The sequence below is a fragment of the Mauremys reevesii genome, linkage group 5 (assembly GCF_016161935.1).
Source record: "Mauremys reevesii isolate NIE-2019 linkage group 5, ASM1616193v1, whole genome shotgun sequence".
Taxonomy (NCBI): Eukaryota; Metazoa; Chordata; order Testudines; family Geoemydidae; genus Mauremys; species Mauremys reevesii.
Genome location: NC_052627.1, coordinates 23,550,020 through 23,570,195, shown reverse-complemented (window position 1 = coordinate 23,570,195; position 20,176 = coordinate 23,550,020). Strand labels below are relative to the sequence as shown.

General features: G+C 39.8%; 1 protein-coding gene across 8 annotated transcripts in view; it reads right to left on the bottom strand.

The window, feature by feature from the left end:
- Positions 1 to 20,176, bottom strand: part of CCSER1 (coiled-coil serine rich protein 1) — a 1,061,579-nt gene that overhangs the window by 69,336 nt on the left and 972,067 nt on the right. The gene's annotated exons all lie outside the window — the stretch shown is intronic.

Sequence of the window (20,176 nt, the reverse complement as noted above, 5' to 3'; positions counted from 1 at the left end):
ATCAAGCGATGCAAAGTGAGCTGAAAGGATGAACAACTAGACATTAGAAAGTTTCAGCATGGACACCTGCATGAAACAGGGCTGCATTTGATCTCCACTGTTGTTTGGCATTGCCATAGACTAGATAATGAAGAAGTGTATTAGAAACCCAACACTGGGATAGCATGAGGAGATGGCAAATGCCTTGCAGACAAACATTTTGCTGATGATATTGCCTTATTGAGTGACACCCTCAAAAAGCTTCAAAGACAGACGCTTTGCCAAAACAGCATGCCAAGAAGGGCTCAAAATCATTTACACACAAAAAATCCTGGAAACCCAGATGTCAAGAAGTAGCATCATATTAGAAGGCAATAACATCAAGAAAGTAGAACAGTTAATTTACCTAGGCAGCTAGCCAACAGAGACCTCAAGTAACAGATATCAAGGATAGGAAAACCATCCTCAACATTCATTAACTGAACAGTGTATGGAAATCAAAGATATACAGCACAAAACAAAAGTGAAAATTTTGAATTCAAACTCAACTCAGATATGTCTGTGAGAACTGGCGATCTATTATAATATTAGTTGGAAAAATAGATGCCTTTGAAAATAAGTGCCTATGAAAGATTCTGATCATTGGATGGAGAGACTTTATTACCAATGAAGAGATCTGAGAAATTATCAACCAGCAGCTCATCTCCACTAGAATCAGAAGGAAGCATTAGACATATTTGGGGGACATTCTCTGGATGCCAACATATAGACTCCCACATGATGCTATCAAGTGGAAACCAACTGCTGTGAGGAAATGAGGTCACTCAAAAGAAATCTTCATAAGAACCCTTAGCAGGGAAGGCAGAACAGTTGATCTCTACCATAGAGCAGATAGAAGCAGTAGCTAATGACAGAGAAGGATGGAAGAGAATGGTTCCCCCTCTGCACACCAAAATTGGTGTGAGAGGATGTAATCATAAAATAATAATAATTCAATGTGATGCCAGCAATAGCAAATGCATCATTCCAGTGCTTTGCAAAATGGAAATGCGAGGCTGATCTCTTTCCCTTTTCTATCAGCTTTGCCTGCAAAGAGTTTGAGGAGGAAAAACAAACTAGAATTAGATTTTCTGCATCTACTGGAAGGCAAAATTTACTAAGATCCACTTTTAAAAACAGACTAACTAAAGCACTTGAAAATATACTCTAAGGACTCATCCTGCTTTGGCAAGTGAATGACCCATAAGACCCAACAAGTCTTTCCCATCTTTAATTTTTTCACTACTAAACTAGTTCCCTCTGAAGTACATTACACAAGGAAGGACAGCTTAGGGACATCAATTAAAATGCTAATCACTTTTCTTCTCACTGTTCTTTCATTTGTAAAGCACTCGAGCAGGCTAGATTTTTTTGGCAGAATGGCTTTCTATCGGAAAATGCAGATTGGTCAAAACTGAACTGTTTTACAAAAACGTCTCAATTTAAATGCAATTTTCTCTGTGAAAGTGTCAAACATTTATTTAGACCTCCTTGTTTTGATAAGGTCATTTCAATGATCAGGTTATTTCTTTTCATTTATACTTTTAAAATGTTGATTCACTTTTATTTATACTTTTCCATATTTTACTATTATATTCAAAATAATGTAAATATTAATATTTGAATACAATATTAAAGTTATAATACAATTGATATAAAAAATGAAACATTTCAATTTTTCCTAATTGAATTTTTTCATAATGTGACTTTTTGGTTCCAATTTGCAATGAAAAGAAATGTCAAAATTCTGGAATATCCCATGGACCAGATATTCAGTTTTCCAGCCAGCTCTACATAAAGCATTCTGCTGTCCTGCGCAAAGGCATATGATGTGTACATGCACTGGTAGTGAGGGGATGGAAGAAAAATACAAAGAGCACAAAAATGGGGCAGAAGAGAAGGAGAAAGGAGAGAGAAGACAGAAAGAAAATGAAAGTTAAACATAGATAACAAAGAAGGAGAAGTACATAGGGAAAATAAGCAAGGGCAAGGGAAGAAAAGTAAAAAAGGATAGGAGAGAAAGAGAAAGATAGAACAAAGAATGATGCTCATAGCAATGCCAATGTAATTTTTCCACGTAGTGATGCTGAAAATAGCAGCTTACAAATTTTACTATGGGTCTGCAAACACATACTACTTTCCATTAATAAGTACTTGCGGGGTTAGGCCCTAAAATGTTTAGTTACTACTAGAAGTGTCATAGTCCAATCTTGATCGGTGTGCAAAACACCCTCTGATAACAACAGGAGGTCCATTATACGTGGGGAAGAGGAGGCAAGGAATAGTGTATAATGCAACCTTTTTGGAACCCCAGATCCTCACTTCTAGCTCCTTAATCTATACAGCAAAGAGGGGAAATTAACTGCTACAGTGCTGTAGGAAAAATTACAAGAACAAATAATTATTGTATATGTTTATGTATATAACATGGCATTTATCTTTTAAAATTCTCTTTCCCTATCTCTGTCTTCTAGCTGCATAAGTAAAATTTGACAGATTCCTTTCCTTTTATTTTTGGTCTCAGAACTCCCACGTGTACAAGTGTACTGATTTTTTAAAAATTAAATAAAAGATGAAGGTGACTTAATTTTAAGTTATCCTGCATATCCCTTGAAGCAAAAGACATTTAACAATTTGGATCCAACATTGTGCCAACTGCCTAGTTTCTGAAAATAGAAATTAGCTTCCAATAACATGCTTTGATATTAAGCAACCTTTGTTACGGGCTAGATTTTTGCTTGGGCTGCGCGCACACATGCATAAGGTTGGAAGGAGAAATGACACACAAATACACCATGCCTCTGTGTGGGCTACCCTCACTTTGGGTCCAGGCATGTAGAAGTAAGAGGCATTGTGCACCCACATACTGCCCCCCCCCCGAGTGAATGGACAGAAAGTAGCTGAGGAATGAGTAGAACCTTGGCTCTTCCCCACACTGGCCAACACAGCTTAGCTTGCACAGGGTGGGAAGAGGGTTGCAGTTACTGCTAGTATAGACCAGCCATAAACTACTGCCCATTGAGGCAAGGGGAAAGCAGGGAAAGAATGGAACCATATATCCTTCATAGGATTGCTCCTGAGGCAGTAGAGGGATGTGCTGTCCCATAGTAAACTCTATCCTTCTGGAACAATCTAGCTCTATGATTTTGTAAAATACCGATGTCCATGCTGTGACATTTTGAACAAAATAATATCTCAGAATGAGCCTATGAGTGAATGGAATGAGTCTACAAATGAAATCCTGGCCCCACTGAAGTCAATAGCAGAACTCCTGTTGTGACCCAATGAGTCTGAGTGGCTTCTCAGTCACAACATGACAAAGGAACTATTGGATTCACAGCAGAATGAATTGTGAAATTCGGCTAATGAAAATACATAGTGGTAAACAAAGTAAGTACAAATGAATGTTTTCTACCTCATTTGGCAGTTTTCTCACAGTGGCCCATTAGCTAACAACAAAAAAGCACTTATAAGCTTCTTGCTCAGTTTGCACATAAATGTTCCATCATTTTATTTTATCACCATTTACAGTTACATAATAAAAAATATTAACCTCTTCAGCATTTATAAAAATATCTCCCATTTACTCCTGAACATGCTTCTTGAAACAATGAAATTCTTCTGCTTAAAAATATCTTAAGCTTCAGTGAAAATAAAATTGTATTAACGGTTGGGATTTTTTTCCCAGAGACAAACAGCTTGCACATAGATTTCTCATCACTCCTCATCCGAGGAAGCCTAGAGAGAAATATCATTTTTCCAGATTATCACCCTGTTAGCACAGGGAAGGGAAAAATAATGTATCATAAATGATAAAATATAATTAAAGCTTGCACAGAAGAAACATCATTACAATTATGTCAGCCTGCTGGAAAAAAAAATCATTAATTACAAGGAGAAAGGGGAGAGGGGGAAGAAAGAAGAGATAAGTAACAAACCTATCTATCGATGTCCTGATCAGTTCTGCCCATAAAACTGCCAACAGTCCATAGCACATATAAATTAAATGCAAACACAAAATATGAAATATGAATGCAACTGGGTCGTACACCATGGCTTCTGTCTATGGTATTTGCATAAAACCTGGAAAGAACTAATATCATTAGTTCCTCAAAACTGATCCTGGCATTGAAATGGGAGTGAAAAGGAGGATACCGAAGCTTTCCCTGAGCAGGTGGAAATCCTCTTTAGCATAAAAAAGATCTATGTCATCATTCCACTAAGAATATGGATCACATTCTGAGCATACTTCTCAACATGGGTCATATCAGTCCACTAGTATTTAAGCAGAACTCCTCATTGCTTTCTATGGAGAGTTCTGCTTAAATATTTAATGGTCTGCTATGGCCTCATGAAAGGTAAGTCAAGAGCATAGTGGTATTTTGAATTTAGGTGTTGAGCACTCCTGTAGAACTACAAGCATATTAGCAGTATTGCTGTTTAAGCACCTAATGGTACTAGTGAAGCCAACAAAAAAAATTGTTTTTATCTCTACAAATCAACTCACATGTGCATATGCATCAGTGTCACAAAACTGATTGTGGCACTGAAATGGAATTGAAAAGGAGGAGCTGCATTTTACCAGAGTGCACGGCTGTATTCTTAATATATCTGAAATTACAATAGAGCCCATAGGAATTAGAAGGTAGGTATATGCATTATATATGTGTGTGTGTGTGTGTGTGTGTGTGTGTGTGTGTGTGTGTATGTATGTATATATATGTAAATGCAAACACATGTATAGGTGCATACATATACCGAGCTTCCTTTTTTCCAGGAAAGGGAAGAAATGACAATGTAGCATAACATTTTCTTTTGAACAAGCTATGAAAAATATGGTGCACAGTTTTGGGGATAACAAACAACTAAGATAAGCAAAAGAAACATTAAGGTTCAGGAAAACAAAACATTCTCAAATAAGTGAAGATATTTTTCCTAGAGGAAATTCTTTAAATATTTCTTTAAAAAAAACTGTATCACAAAACCTGTCAAAACCTTGTCACACTTCACTTTGATTTAATTTTTTCCACTTAGTTAAACCCATGTTAGTAAATCTTAACTTCCTCAGTGCTGTATTGTAATTTCAAACACATTAAGAATTCAGCTGTATATTCAGGTAAAATGAGCTAATAAACAGCATGGAAAATTTAGAAAACTGTACATAGTATTTATCTTCAGTACTAGCATTAGTTCCCTGTGAAATCTTTAGCCATGAGTGTCTCCCACCAGAGTCTATGCCCTCCTTTCAAACTCATAAATAAACAAAAAACAGCTTTAAAATTCAGAACATTTAACACTAAAAATTGTTCAAGTAGCAGAAAACTTTCAGATGCTTCTGTCATTCACCTCTAAATGTTTGCTCTGCGGATGTGTGAGGAGTACCGAGTCATGTCTGTAGAGGCAATACGGTCTAATGCTCTAAACATAGGAGTGAGGGCCAGAAACTCCTCAATTTTTTTTTCTGGCTCTGTCACTTAGGCCATGTTGATGCTGCTGTGGTAGTGTAGACAAGGCCGTAATCACTATCTGGCATGAAACAAGTTTATCCCTCTGTAAAATAAGGACAATGATATTCATCTATCAAAAGAAGGTGCTGTGATAAATTCATGTCTGTACGGACATGTGAAGCTCTATAATTATCTACCTAGTGCCCAAAGTATGCTAAATGCCATACTGAACAACCCCAAAACACCTGGTACCTGCCTTGGAGTGTTTGCAACGTAAGGCCATGATGCCACGATGAGCCTGTGCCCCAACTATGAGCACCGCTGATTTAAATACCTGCTCAACCACCTACCCAGAGTTCATTGCATGATCAAGGCCTAGGTTTATATATAAAAGTAAAGAATTGGGGTGGGATGGGGGTCGGAGACTGGGAAATGGGAAGAGAGTACATCTAACATAATCCAGTTACCGGTAATGTATAAATCTTGATTAAAATTTACTTTTTTTAAAAAAACTTTTAACTGCTAGATATTGAAAGTAGATAAACTGAATAGCAATAAGACACTGAATTTAGGAGTAGCCATGTGTTAAAACAACTAATCAGTACATAATAATGTTGCTGAGAGAGGAAGATCATGTGGAAGGCTGAGGTTTTAGATCATCCTACCCACAGGAATACAGCATATTAGTCAGAAACTGACTCATCTCATAAGATAGTGAACAACCCACACCCCACACCATGGATGTTCTGCAGGCACAAAATAGTAAAATATCTAACAAAACACAATGATCTGAGACACCATTTTCTGAATGCAAATAGACTAACCACTTCAAGAAACTGATCTGGGAGTAAACCCATCCATGATTTGAAAGTTTTATTCCAAATGCATCAAACCAGAACGTGAACATTTTAGAGAAATGGGTAAAACAATGTAAAAGTCAGTTTTTAAAAACCCAACCTGAGTTGGATCTTTTTTACTTGGCTTGGCAAGTAATTTAAAGAGGGCAGTGGAGAGTCTAAGGGCACTGTCTAGGACTCCATGGTGAGACTCACAGTGATCCAGGAATTCACATTTGTTACTGAAAATTTGTTGGTGAAAATGAATTATAGAACTTACCACCCGTTTGATAGGTCTGCTCTGTGTTTGACAGTCTGGCCTGAGGTAGGCACTCATGGTCATGAGCCAACCCAGTCAGAGGGACATCATAAAAAAGCCATGTGCTGGGAATTTAGCATTTAATACATAGGAATCCAAGCCCTGTGTAAATGTCTTAGTCTTTTCTCATTTCTGATGTATAGTACTTTTGTACTTGTTCTCTGTGTTGTACCTATACTTGATCTGGTTTGGTATAAGAGGACTGAGAAAGCTTAGTAAATAATACATTTTAAAGTGGGCTTTACTGTATATGGAGGCTACTTTTATAACGAAGCATAGCAGGGTAATAATAACAGAGGCCCTGATTCAACAACATACTTTAAGTTAGGCCATGCCTAACTTTAAGCACATGAGTAGTCCTGCTTGGAGTACTCTCCCACTGGAATACCCCTTCGCCTCCCATCTACTGGGATCAGTGCAGGTCATTGAGCAAGGACCAGCCACTTTTATCTGTCCGAGGCAGCACTAAGATCCACCTACTTACTACATTCTTTGATGCGGTCCATCCATTGCTTCCTTAGCTTTCTTTGGGATTGCTTTCTGAACACCCAGTCCTGTCATACTATCGTCATGCCTTCTTCATTCATCCTCTGCATGCAGCCAAACCAGCAAAGTTGTGTGCTTCCTGGATTCTGTCAGCCACTTCACAGACTTTGACTCCCATCTTAATACTTTCATTTTGAAATCTGTCTCTTCATGTAACTACTCTTATGATGGAAAGACATCTTATCTAAAACACCTGTATGCATTGAACCTGCTATCTTTATTGCCCATAATTCTGCACCATAAAGCATTACAGGGTGTGCCATTATTTTATACAGTTGGGCTTTCAGTTTCATTGGCACACACAACCCATTCCCACTGGGAATACTAATATTCTTAATGTTAGGTATGTGCTGAATTGCAACCAGAATTTGTATTGTAGATACTTAAATATGTTTATTTAATGCTTGACCCAGGTATTTGTTTATTTAAAACTTGGTACAAAATAGAGTTGTTATATCTTGGGCCTGCAGTACAATAGTAACCACATTTTAATTCACTGTATTCAATGCATTCTGCTATTCCCTTCAGAAGTAGTACTTGATCATGTTATCTGTGCAATTATTCTGCTCTCATCACAGTAATATGCATCCTGATTTATAACATCCTGTTTCAGTAAATCTGCTGTCAACTCCTAAGAAAACCAATTCCCATTCTTTCATCATGCTCAATAAAAGGTAAGTTTCAAGTATTTTAGTCAAAGAGAGAAGGCTACTGTTTAATATTTCAAGATGACTACAATTCCATCTGTTCATAAATGGAGTACCAGTATATATATATATATATATTATATATATATATATATATATATATATACACACATACTGGTACACATATACACACATATATATAAAATTCAACACAAGTGAATCCATTTCAGGAATGGAGTCTCATGGAAGCTCAAAAATCTATTATTTCTTCTTCCAAGAGAAATAAACAGCTCAGGAAGAAATCATAATACACTGCTCTTTCTACGTGACTTTCTTCTGATGATTCCAACACTCTTTACTGGATTCTTATCCCCATCACAGTAACATACAAGTGCCTCTCATATAATAATGCATTTATCTTCATGACATACTTTTGACTTAGAGAAGTATTATCATAGTGTTGCAGGTTGAGAACTGAGACACAGAAAGATTAACAGTCTGATTCAAAATCCATTCAAGTCATTGGGAGACTTTCCAATTTACAGAAGCAAAAACCAAGGCACTATATTTATATATAAAATTTGCCCAAGATACACACGACAGGTAACACTTTGTACAGATGTGAGATCAAAAAGATCTCACAAAACGAAGTGATTGGGCAACAAAATGGCAAATGATATTTAATGTGGATAAATGTAAAGTAATGCACATTGGGAAAAATAACCCCAACTATACATACAATATGATGGGGGCTAATTTAGATACAACTAATCAGAAAATAGATCTTGGAGTCATCGTGGATAGTTCTCTGAAGCCGTCCACGCAGTGTGCAGCGGTGGCCAAAAAAGCAAACAGGATGTTCAAAAGCATTAAAAAGGGGATAGAGAATAAGACGGAGAATATCTTATTACCCGTATATAAATCCATGGTACGCTCACATCTTGAATACTGCATATGGATGTGGTCTCCTCATCTCAAAAAAGATATACTGGCATTAGAAAAGGTTCAGAGAAGGGCAACTAAAATGATTAGGGGTTTGGAATGGGTCCCATATGAGGAGAGATTAAAGAGGCTAGGACTTTTCAGCTTGGAAAAGAAGAGACTAAGGAGGGATATGATAGAGGTATATAAAATCATGAGTGATGTGGAGAAAGTGAATAAGGAAAAGTTATTTACTTGTTCCCATAATATAAGAACTAGGGGCCACCAAATAAAATTAATGGGCAGGAAGTTTAAAATAAATAAAAGGAAGTTCTTCACACAGGACAAAGTCAATTTGTGGAACTCCTTGCCTGAGGAGGTTGTGAAGGCTAGGACTATAACAGGGTTTAAAAGAGAATTGGATAAATTCATGGAGGTTAAGTCCATTAATGGCTATTAGCCAGGATGGGTAAGGAATGGTGTCCCTAGCCTCTATTTGTCAAAGGGTGGTGATGAACGGCAGGAGAGAGATCACTTGATCATTACCTGTTAGGTTCACTCCCTCTGGGGCACCTGGCATTGGGCTGGGCTGGATGGACGGACCTTTGGTCTTACCCAGTACAGCCATTCTTATGTTCTTATGCCACTCAGAAAGATGACACCCACACAGTAGAGTTTGCAGCTCCTGCCTCCCATTCACTTCATCAGAAATGTCCATGAGTTGGCATGCATGAATGAGAAACTTCCTTTTGTTTTTGTGAGCATTAAAAAATACCTGTCTTCTAATTGCATACACAATTCTTTTCATAATATGAGAAAAAATGTTAGTGGGAGATAATCTCAGAACGGTTTGCTGTCTAAATATCTAATCAACAATAACGGTTTGACCTTATACAGAAGCTTTCATCTGAAGGTTTTCAACTGCTTTACAAAGGTACTGGATGTACATTTTTTAAACAGAATTTCTATCCAGCTAACAGACTAATCCCACTGACTTTTAATTAGAACATGAGTTTCAACCATGCAGTCTAACAGCATTATTTTTTTTCCTGAATAATTCTATGAACCAAACCTTTGTTTTACTGATGTGCTTGCACAGGTTTGTAATTAGGTCATAACTAATAAGTTGAGGAAAACACCAACTTAAGATCATGTTTACTTGATGCCAGGGGTAGAAAGCATCTGTACTAGCAGCACTAGGCAGAATAGAATATTTTTACTTGTCCATTTTCATAACTGCAACATAAATGTTGAATATAAATAAAATATAGACAAAGTCATTGTCAGATTAATTTCATTTTGGAACAGCACAACAAATAAAATTGTGTTTGGTTTTGGCTTAAACCTACCAGCATACAGCACTCAATAACAATACCAACTTCTATGGGAAGTCATAAAAGGAAATATTATAAAAGAAGGATTGTGCTATATTTTAAACAGATCTTAAAACGTCATAACACGAACTGCAGGCTCTGTAGAAACCTACCAAGCTAATCTGTTTGGGTAGCCACTAAAAGATGCTCAAATCAGTTGTCATATATCACATCTGGTTTTATTAGAAAAGAATATCGGTGAGCCAAGACATACATGAAGTCTCAACTTCTCTCTAGAAGTGGCGCCAACGTATACACTGGAGAAAAGCTCTCCCTTTTTTTAGTAGAAGCAGTGTTGCCACTGTTCATGCTATACTTAGTCTCTGGATAGAGTACTTCTCTCTGCAGCGCTCTCAGTCTGGCACCTCTTACCAGCAGTAATTCACTTAAACATTTTTTAAATAAAAAAGGCACTAGCTAACTGTATGTATTACAAGTCATTAGTAATATACATTACACACACTGATGGGAGTGAATAAATGAGGTGAAGGACGAAGAGTCAAAGAGAATGCCAGCCTGTTTAATATACTTTTAAAGAACTTCATCTGTTTCCATCAATCTGCTCTACATTGCAGGGCATCAAGAGCTATACTGAACCATAAATAAAGTAAAATGGGTTAAAGAGTTTGTTTATTTATTTAAACGAATAACAAGATCACCTAAGGGGCTGGTCAGGCTGGGCTTTTTCTGGCTTTATTACACAACAGATGGAGTGGCAAATGTGCAGCATAAGGAGAAAGCTATCTTAAATGCCAGTTTGTTAAACAGATTGTCTTCATCATCTGACCACTGCTAGAAAGACAATTGAAAACCACAGGCATCTAGCTTCTCCATAATGAATATTAAAAATGAAAATATGGAGTCATTTCTCACCCTTCAAATGGACTGTCAAAAGCTTCTGTCCATCACAAACACACACAGACACCAGTAAACAAATCAAGATGGAAGTATTTTATCAAAGAGCCGAGCCCTGACACATAAGCACTCACCAGCAGCCCTCCATCAGCTCCCCCGCATTCCCGCCAGTGCCTCCCGCCTGTCAACAGGCCCTGCTGATCAGCACCTCCCTCTACCTCCCCACACCTACTGCCTGCCGCGAACAGCTGTTTTGCGGCATGCAGGAGCCTGAGAGGGATGGGGGAGGAATGAGAACATGGCATGCTCGGGGGAAGGGGGCGGGGAGGGAGCATAACTGGGCGGGAAGAGGCAGGGCAGGGCCTTGGGGAAGGGGTGGAGTGGGAGCAGGGCCTGGGGCAGAGCCAGGTTGAGCACCCCTGGCACTTTGGAAAGTTGGTGCCCGGGCTCTGACATCCTTACTTAGTCTTTACTTGCTCAAAGTCTCATTGGAGCCAATGAGAAATTGCCAAGACAGGACAGAGTAAATAGTGAGAGAAGACCTCAGAATTCCTTCACCGAAATGCCCAATAATAAAAAAAAAATTGATTTTAAAAAATGTGCACTAGCTTTGTGTACATAAATTCTTGTGCAACACTGAGCTTGATTCTCAGATTGTAAACATCTTAGGCAGGAAGTCTGGCTTCCTATGTGTTTGTAAGTTGCTTACTATGTAAGGATCCTGACTGCAGGCTTTGTGCACTATTGTAACAGTGCTGCTGTTGCCTTTGCTAACGTAATAACTTGTGAGCACGACTGTGATTACTGAAAACAGCTCTAGCAATATGATGAAACACACACACAGAAGTGGGAAAAGGAAACGGTGCAATCAACTGGCAGTGCTTAGAAGATTGCCGGCTCGCTGGGGCCGGAGAGATGTATTGCCTCCATAGGAACTCTAAGAGGCACTGTCTCCTCTGAACTCCAGGGAGAGCAGGGGGAGGATAGCTAATGTACCACCCTTTTAAGAGGGAACAGATTCCGTTTCCTTCTGTGTTGCTATTTGGTGTGAAGGGAGGGCAGGCTGTAGCTAGAATATCAACTGCAATAGGGTAATGAATGATGGGGTTAGGGAAAAGTAATTAATGCAGTATTAGTATTCTCAGTGCTAATCGCAGATCGTTTAGCTCGGGGTCTCAAACACGTGGCCGCGGGCCGCATGTGCCCCGCAAGGTTATTTTCTGCAGCCCGTGAGCTCCTCACAGCCCCCCAGGCCTTCCCCCCTTGTTTACCTAGAGTGGCTCCGGCCCGACGCGCACCGGGGGCAGGGCAGGCTCCCTGCCTGCCTACCTGTCTGCCCTGTCCCCGCACAGCTCTGGGAAGCGGATGGAACCTGGGGGAGAAGAAGTGCAGGGGGTATGTGTTGATGTTGCTTCAGGCACCGCCCCCCAGTAGCTAGCTGGGCTAGAGCTCGCCCCCCCAACCCCTCCTGCAGTCAAACCCCCTGCCCTGAGCCCCTTGCCGCACCCTGCACCTTGACCCCGTCACACCCCTCCTGCACCCCAACCCACTGCCCTGAGCCCCCTGCCACACCCGATCCCCTGCCATACCCTGCACCCCTGCCCTGAGCCCCCTTGCTGCACCCCACACCCCACCAGCACCCCCACCCCCTTCCTGCCCCACCCTGCTGCCTGCCCCCCCCTGACCCCCCCCCCCCAACCCCAACCCCTGCCCCCCCCCTCCTGCCCCCCCTCCCTGCTGCCCCCCCCCCCCTGCCCCCCTGCCCCAACCCCACCCCCACCCCTCCCCCCTCCCACCCCCTCCCCCCTCCTACCCCCCACCCCCCACCCCCTCCCTCTGCCTGGTGCCACACCCCACACACTCCGTGGGTAGGCGTGGCGTGTGGTGGGGGCGGGGTGGCGCGGGCGCGGGCTCAGTGTCAGGGGCTCCCTACTAGTCATGCCTCCTCATGCATGCTGTCTTCCTGTGGGGCTGAGAGAGAGTGAGCCCCTGCTGCATCTTAACTATGGAACAATACATGAAGAGGGAAGGAAGAGACTCAGCTTTATTTGGGCCTACAGTAATTCTCTCTTTGATGCATGTCTCTCAGTAATGTTAACCGGAGTTATACATTTGAATCCAGAGATTAAGGGATTAACAATTTTTTTCAAAGGTTAGTTAGCAAGCAATCATTTGCAAAGCGTAACGTATAGCTACAGAGCAGCTTAGCAGCAGCAGAGCAGCTAGCAGTAGCTGCAGTTTAATAGATGTTTTTTTGTATTTTATGGGGTTTGAGTGATTTACTGTCCTGCACCCCAACCCCCTTCAGTTAATTCAGCCAGTATCCATTCTCTCCATTCATGCTCCTAAATTGCACTATTACCTTGATCCATTCATACCACTCTCACCCCACTTCCTGGGGTATGTACTTGAAATGGGCAAACAAGATTTGAAGACAGAAGAACCAATCTGAAATGAAATCCATTTCCCTCAATGAAACTTGAATCTTTCGTCTTGATGATTAACAACAAAAAATTAAAAATGAATAGTATTTTTTAGTCCTTTAACACCTTATCTTTTAAAACACTCTATAAGCAACTTTACTTTTTGAAGTGCTATATAAGCACTTCATCTTTTAACAAGCTATATACCCCACCAAACAAAGGTGAGTTATGTATTATCTGATTTTTACAGAGGGGGAAATAGACAAGGAGAGACCAAGTTACTTGCTGAAGGCCATGGAGTGAGTCACTGTCTAAACAGGAATTAGAAGTAAGGCGGATTGAATTTGTTCTATAGAAACTTTTTTCTGATGGCAAATTGGGTTTTTGACAAAATGAAACAGTTTGTGGAAAGTTCTGGCTTTTCTTGAATATTTTCAGTTTCTCACTGGAAAATTGCAAACCAAAAATTTTTGGCCAAAAGCTACATTTTGGGGGCATTTTAGGGGGTTTTTTGGTTTTTTTTTTTTTTTTTACAAAAAGACAATTATTTTCCAATAGCAGCAAAAACTTTTCTTCTCTCCCAATTTTTTAGAATCCACCCTCACCCATCTCTGAACCTAATTTAGTAGTGATCATTTCTTTGAATACACTATCTTAGGAAAAGTTGACATCAAAATTGCAACCAGAAGTTGTTAACCTTTAAAATTTGCCCTTCAGTGCTGCTTAAACTACTTTAATCATTGCTAACCAAAAATGCTTAATATCACAGGATCTTTAAACACTCAAACTAAACATACCACTGTAACAAGATGAAAAATGTCTTGATTTCATATTTAGTTTCTTCTCACTAGATTGTTCAACTTTGAGGACTGATCAGATCACCCAAGTATTTTACCTACTATCATAAGGGATGTTGATCAGAGTAAATAATAGATTTGTCACAGAAGGCTGAAAAAAGGTACTTACAAAATAATGTTCAATGCTACATTGGGTCCAGTGAAATAAACTGCATTTCTGAAGCTAACGATACAAAACAGCATGTTTCAAAATTAGTAACATTACCGTAACATTGGTCCTATGGACAATATGGATTACCGAGTCAGAGTAATAGCTTCATTCCAAGCTAAAGCTACTACAGTGGCAGGTCAATGTAGCCTCACATATTTGATAGAGTGTGCTAGGTAATGAACTGGTACTGCTAAGAACATTATAATACTTTCTTTTTGGCCCTCAAATCAATCTTTTACTGTATTTTACTATTATTAAGTAAATAAGGGCTTAAATTGAATTAGTAAGGCCTCTTCTTAATCGGTGACAAATTAAACATAAAAAAAATTCTGTATTCTTGTGTGATCCTTTTTAGTAGGAAAAAGGTAGGGGTGGGCAGATTGCACTGGGAAACTGGCATATTTACTAAGAGCCATATTTTGATACCCTGACCAGGGCCGCCACAGAGGATTCAGGGGGCCTGGGGTCTTCGAATTGCCGCCGAAGACCCGGCACTTCAGTGGCAGGTCCCGGGTCAGAAGGACCCCTTGCTGCGGGTCTTCAGGGCACTTCGGTGGCGGGTACCAGAGTGGACCCCCCGCCACCAAACTGCCGCCGAAGACCCGGAGCAGAAGACGCTCCGGGGGCCCAGGCCCCGTGAGAGTTTTCCTGGGACCCCGGAGAGAATGAAGGACCCCGCCCCAGGGCCCCCGAAAAACTCTCGTGGGGGTCCCTGCGGGGCCCGGGGCAAATTGCCCCGCTTGCCCCCCCCCCCCCCCGGGCAGCCCTGACCCTGACTAATCATAGAGTAAGGTTTTATACTATCTGTGTAAGGATCTGGTCCTAAAGTAGCTTATAACAAACCTGAATGAAGGGTTTGTATATCAAGAATAGATACCCGGAAAGCACAGATTCAATCCTAAACCCTTTACCCAGTTTTTACTTATTCCTTACAATAACTCAACTCTCTTTGGATGTGTAAAAACTGACTAGGCACATCAGGATTTAGCTATATGAATTTTATCTCGAGCATCAAAGAATGCCTCTATTGGAATTAAGGGAATTCAAAAAATGTTGAAGATGTACAAAGCAACAACATAATTACTTGCCCTGCATGTATTCTGGACATGTTCAGACATGCTGTACTCACCTCTAAAACATCACTATGTACCACACATTACCATATCCAGATATCTGAGAAAATGGTGCATATTCTTACATCACAGTGTCCATCTAGACATAGAAAATTGATTGTTTCTGTCAATATGTGTCACATCAACAGGGCCCTACTCACTCAACCCTCTCCACCATATCTGTTTCTGAAATGGTTTAACTGCTAGTAGTGTAGATGAGACAAATCTGTTCTCAACACTGTTACAGAAAGTACCACGGACACCAAGTTCCCTATCATACTTTTACTAACGGTGCTGAAAAAAAAGTTTGTTCCATCCACACTAGACACTAAATTACCTTCATAACCACAGGCACTTGTGGCTGTCAACCATTCACAGGGAAGGATCATTGTCCTAATATAAATGGAGCCTCAGTTAACCAGGGTGATAACTGCTGGTAAATGATCATGATGGTCAATGGGCATGAATGATGGAAAAAAAGTATTAAACAAAATGGGAGCTGAAATACCATATTAATGATAGCACCATTCACCTTTCTTTTAATTCTTATGTATACTCAAAAGTTGTATCATTTTAACTATACAGATATAGTTATACTGGGAAAACCCTCAGTGTGGATGCCGTTACATCAGTATAAAGGGGCTTATATCAGTATAGCTTATTCCTTTACGGAAAGGGGACCAAAGTTCATATCACTTACACTGATATGATCATACCCACGTAGTCTCCTGTTCTCATTCCACACATATACCTCACACTGACATCAATGAGAGTCCTGAGCAAGGATCAATAGCAGGATATAGATCATCATAATAATGCACATTTCATTACACAAAAGGCTGGCAGTAATTTTCAGAATAATTAATTTAAACAATTCTTTCAACAGAGGGACCATTCTTCCAAAATGATAAAAATAAAAATTACTAACATGTCATAAGGAGTCTGGTACAAAATCTGTCCAAATTTCCCTGTATTTATCCCTCCATAACTTTCTCTTTATTTACTTACTATGTCTAAATATTTCTTTTCCTTTCATCTACCTCTTCATAAATATAGAATGACAGTAGATTTACTATTTATAGTTATAAAAATAGTGACTTCCATCTGCTACAATGTGGCAATTGATGCCCCCAACAACCTGCATACTCAATGAGATGTAAACAGAGAAATACAATAGGACAGCATGATTGATGCATAAAGTCACTTTGCTCAACAACACAATCTTAAAAATGCATATTGAAGTTCATATATATCTAGGTAATAATGAACTCTCAAAATTATCAGGACAGATTGTACAATTGTTAATTGGCGAGCATACAGCAGGTGTGTTTCTCTCACTTTGGAAGACTCTGGAAGAGGGGTGACTCAGCATACCGATACATTAGACAACAAGCAGACAAATACTTTTAAAACAAACAGTAAAAAGGAACTGTGAAATTGAATGGCTTGATTGATAATGGGATATAAAACCAGAGTGTTAATCTGAACCCACCTTAAATTATTAGTAACTAAACTAAAAGGGGGATTTTCAAAAGAGCTTAAGTAACATAAGAACACAGCTCTAAGTATTCAATCTTACATCCACTGAAGTCAATGGTAATTTTACCATTGATTTCAGTGGGAGCAGAATCAGGCCCTAAAAGTTATCTTCAATGTTTGTGACGTGAGTCAAATGTTCTCAAGGCACAAGATCAAGCACCAAATTGGCAGATAAACTGAACCACTCCAAGTGGTGATTCTCCTAGGATACACTGGTGGAGTAACATAGGGAAGTTTGCACTGCCACTATCTGAGCTACCTCTCTTCTGCATGTGAAGAGGGTATCAATCTCCATAGCCATCAGGCCAGCACCTTTCACCAGCACTAACTTCACACACAAAAATTATAAGTAAAAATGGAATTCAAATACATTGTATAGTAGCCTAAAAATTGTAACAGCAGTCAGGAGAAAAATTTATCTACCCTGAAATGTGCTGACTTTGTGGGAAAAACATTTGAATCCAAACCTGCAACTCGTTTACAAGAAGTGACTCTTTAGAAATTCTGGCATATAAAGAAAAATTTCTGTTTTGAGACAAGTTTTGAGTACTTTGCTATTTTTCCCCCTCAACCCGAGCTAAATCTTATTCTTCACAAACACTGGCACTTCTGAAAGGACCTGCTCTTTTTCCCCTTGAGTAACTCCAATTTTAAAAGATTTGTCTGACAAGTCTGTGAGTAGTTGGGAGGAAGTGGAAGTTTGTGTTTAAATTCCCACAGTTTTTAGGCTTCTAAAGCATCCAAATGCCTGCTGTGCATTTATACTCCGCTGAAACAAAATTAATAAGCAAAACAGATAGTGGGAAAGATATTTTAGATAGTTTCTACCAGGGTATGAATATTATTCTCTAAAATGTTAACTCTTGAAAGTAATTTCTCAACACTAACGTTGGGAATTGAGATCATATTATAAACCCATGTTAAGTAATATAATGTGAAACACAATTTAGCACTCAATGTAGAAATGTACTATCATGTTTCAAAGTGTACCAGCTGGTTGTGGTTAACTCTACGGACTACCCCTTCTGAGTCAATGCATCTTAGAATTATTAACAACCGATACAAGGTGTTCCATTCTATGCCTCTGAAGAAGTTGAGCTGTAGCTCACGAAAGCTCATGCTGAAATAAATTTGTTAGTCTCTAGGTGCCACAAGTACTCCTGTTCTTTTCAAGGTGAAACATGACAGTCTCTCTCTACTTTGTATCCTTGTCTATGTTAATTTAGGAAACATTTGTTTAGTAAAAACCATTTCAGTTTTCCAGTGCAGACGAGTCCTTATAGTGGAAAAAGGTTAATAGTAGCTGATGAGTAATACAGCTTTGTTATACCATATATTTATATTTTTTATTTATTTATATGAAAGTGTGTGTGAACAGAGAGGTGGCAAAAAGTGTTTACAAGTCACATTCTTTTTTTTAGACTTGTCCAGAGAACAGAGAGTGAGAGAAATTCCAGAAAGATCTAACCAGACAAGGGCTCAATTTGGCCACGTAACACTCACACTATTATTGTCACGACTGGGATGTGCGCAGGCTGACCTAATGGTTAGAGCAGGAGTCAGGCCAGGTCAAATGCCAGGAGGCGAGAGTCTGACATAGGGCAGCCGGAGAGGCAGGCAGAGGCAGGTTACCAGGAGATTGGCGTCGGGCACTAGGTTACAGACAGCCACTGAAGAGTGAGGTTGAGGATGAAAGAGGGTTGGAAGCCAGAATCTAGGGTCTATCATAGGCAGGGCCTGGAGCAGAAAGAAGCCAGCAGGCAGTCTATGTTGTTGCTCAGACAGCTTCTTACCATGGCTTCCTAGTTTATATACTGGTACTGGCCAACCACTGGGCTGTGAGGGGCCACGACTCAAGCCCCAAGGGGCAGTACTTCCTGCCAAGCCTAGCTTTGCAGGGTCCTTCTGGGGATGCCCAGCTTAAGCCCCTAGTGGTGATGCAGATGTATCAGCAGTCCAGAATCTCCATACCTCCATGTTCTAGCCCTGCCCATTCTTACAATTATTTTATAGATTCTAGGACTGGAAGGGACCTCGAGAGGTCATCGAGTCAAGTCCCCTGCCCTCATGGCAGGATCATATACTGTATAGACCATCCCTGATAGACATTTATCTAACCTACTCTTAAATATCTCCAGAGATGGAAATTCCACAACCACCCTGACAGTTAGGAACTTTTTCCGAATGTCCGACCTAAACCTCCCTTGCTGCAGTATAAGTCCATAGCTTCTTGTTCTATCCTTAGAGGCTAAGGTGAACAAGTTTTCTCCCTCCTCCTTATGACACCCTTTTAGAAAACTGAAAACTGCTATCATGTCCCCTCTCAGTCTTCTCTTTTCCAAACTAAACAAACCCAATTCTTTCAGCCTTCCTTCATAGGTCATGTTCTCAAGACCGTTAATCGTTCTTGTTGCTCTTCTCTGGACCCTCTCCAATTTCTCCACATCTTTCTTGAAATGTGGAGCCCAGAGCTGGACACAATACTCCAGTTGAGGCCTAACCAGCGCAGAGTAGAGCAGAAGAATGACTTCTTGTGTCTTGCTCACAACACACCTGTTAATGCATCCCAGAATCACGTTTGCTTTTTTTGCAACAGCATCACACTGTTGACTCATATTTGTAGTATTTTGTACTATTTCAGTAGTTTCACTGAAATCAAATCATCTTGAGTAATGGTAGTAGAAATAGACCCCTAAATGATTAATGAAATTGATCAAACTCCTACCTTACGTGCTATTGCTGCTGTGCAGGTTTCAGTACAGCAGTGCATTCATGACTGTTGAGAGATTTGTCAAGAATGCATTGAAACTCTGCTCATAAAATACTTTTAAACTGCCACCATCTTATTTGTTCTTAACAAGATCTGATCATGTTTTGCAGATTGTTTTTAAAGGTCTTGCTATCTTGTCTAATTTCTGAATTTTTGGGGAGGGCTTAAAGAATAGGATATGTGGTTACTTAAAGCAATTTGTATACATATTTTATTTCTTTCAGTTATTTATTTTTTACTTGTATGTAGCTAAGGAAAGGCCAAGCATGAAATTGGAGCTGCAGAACCAGTCAGAATTTATTGATATGAAACTGCTTTGAGAGCTCAATAGGTGTGCAGCAAAGCAAGAAGGGTAAACGGGC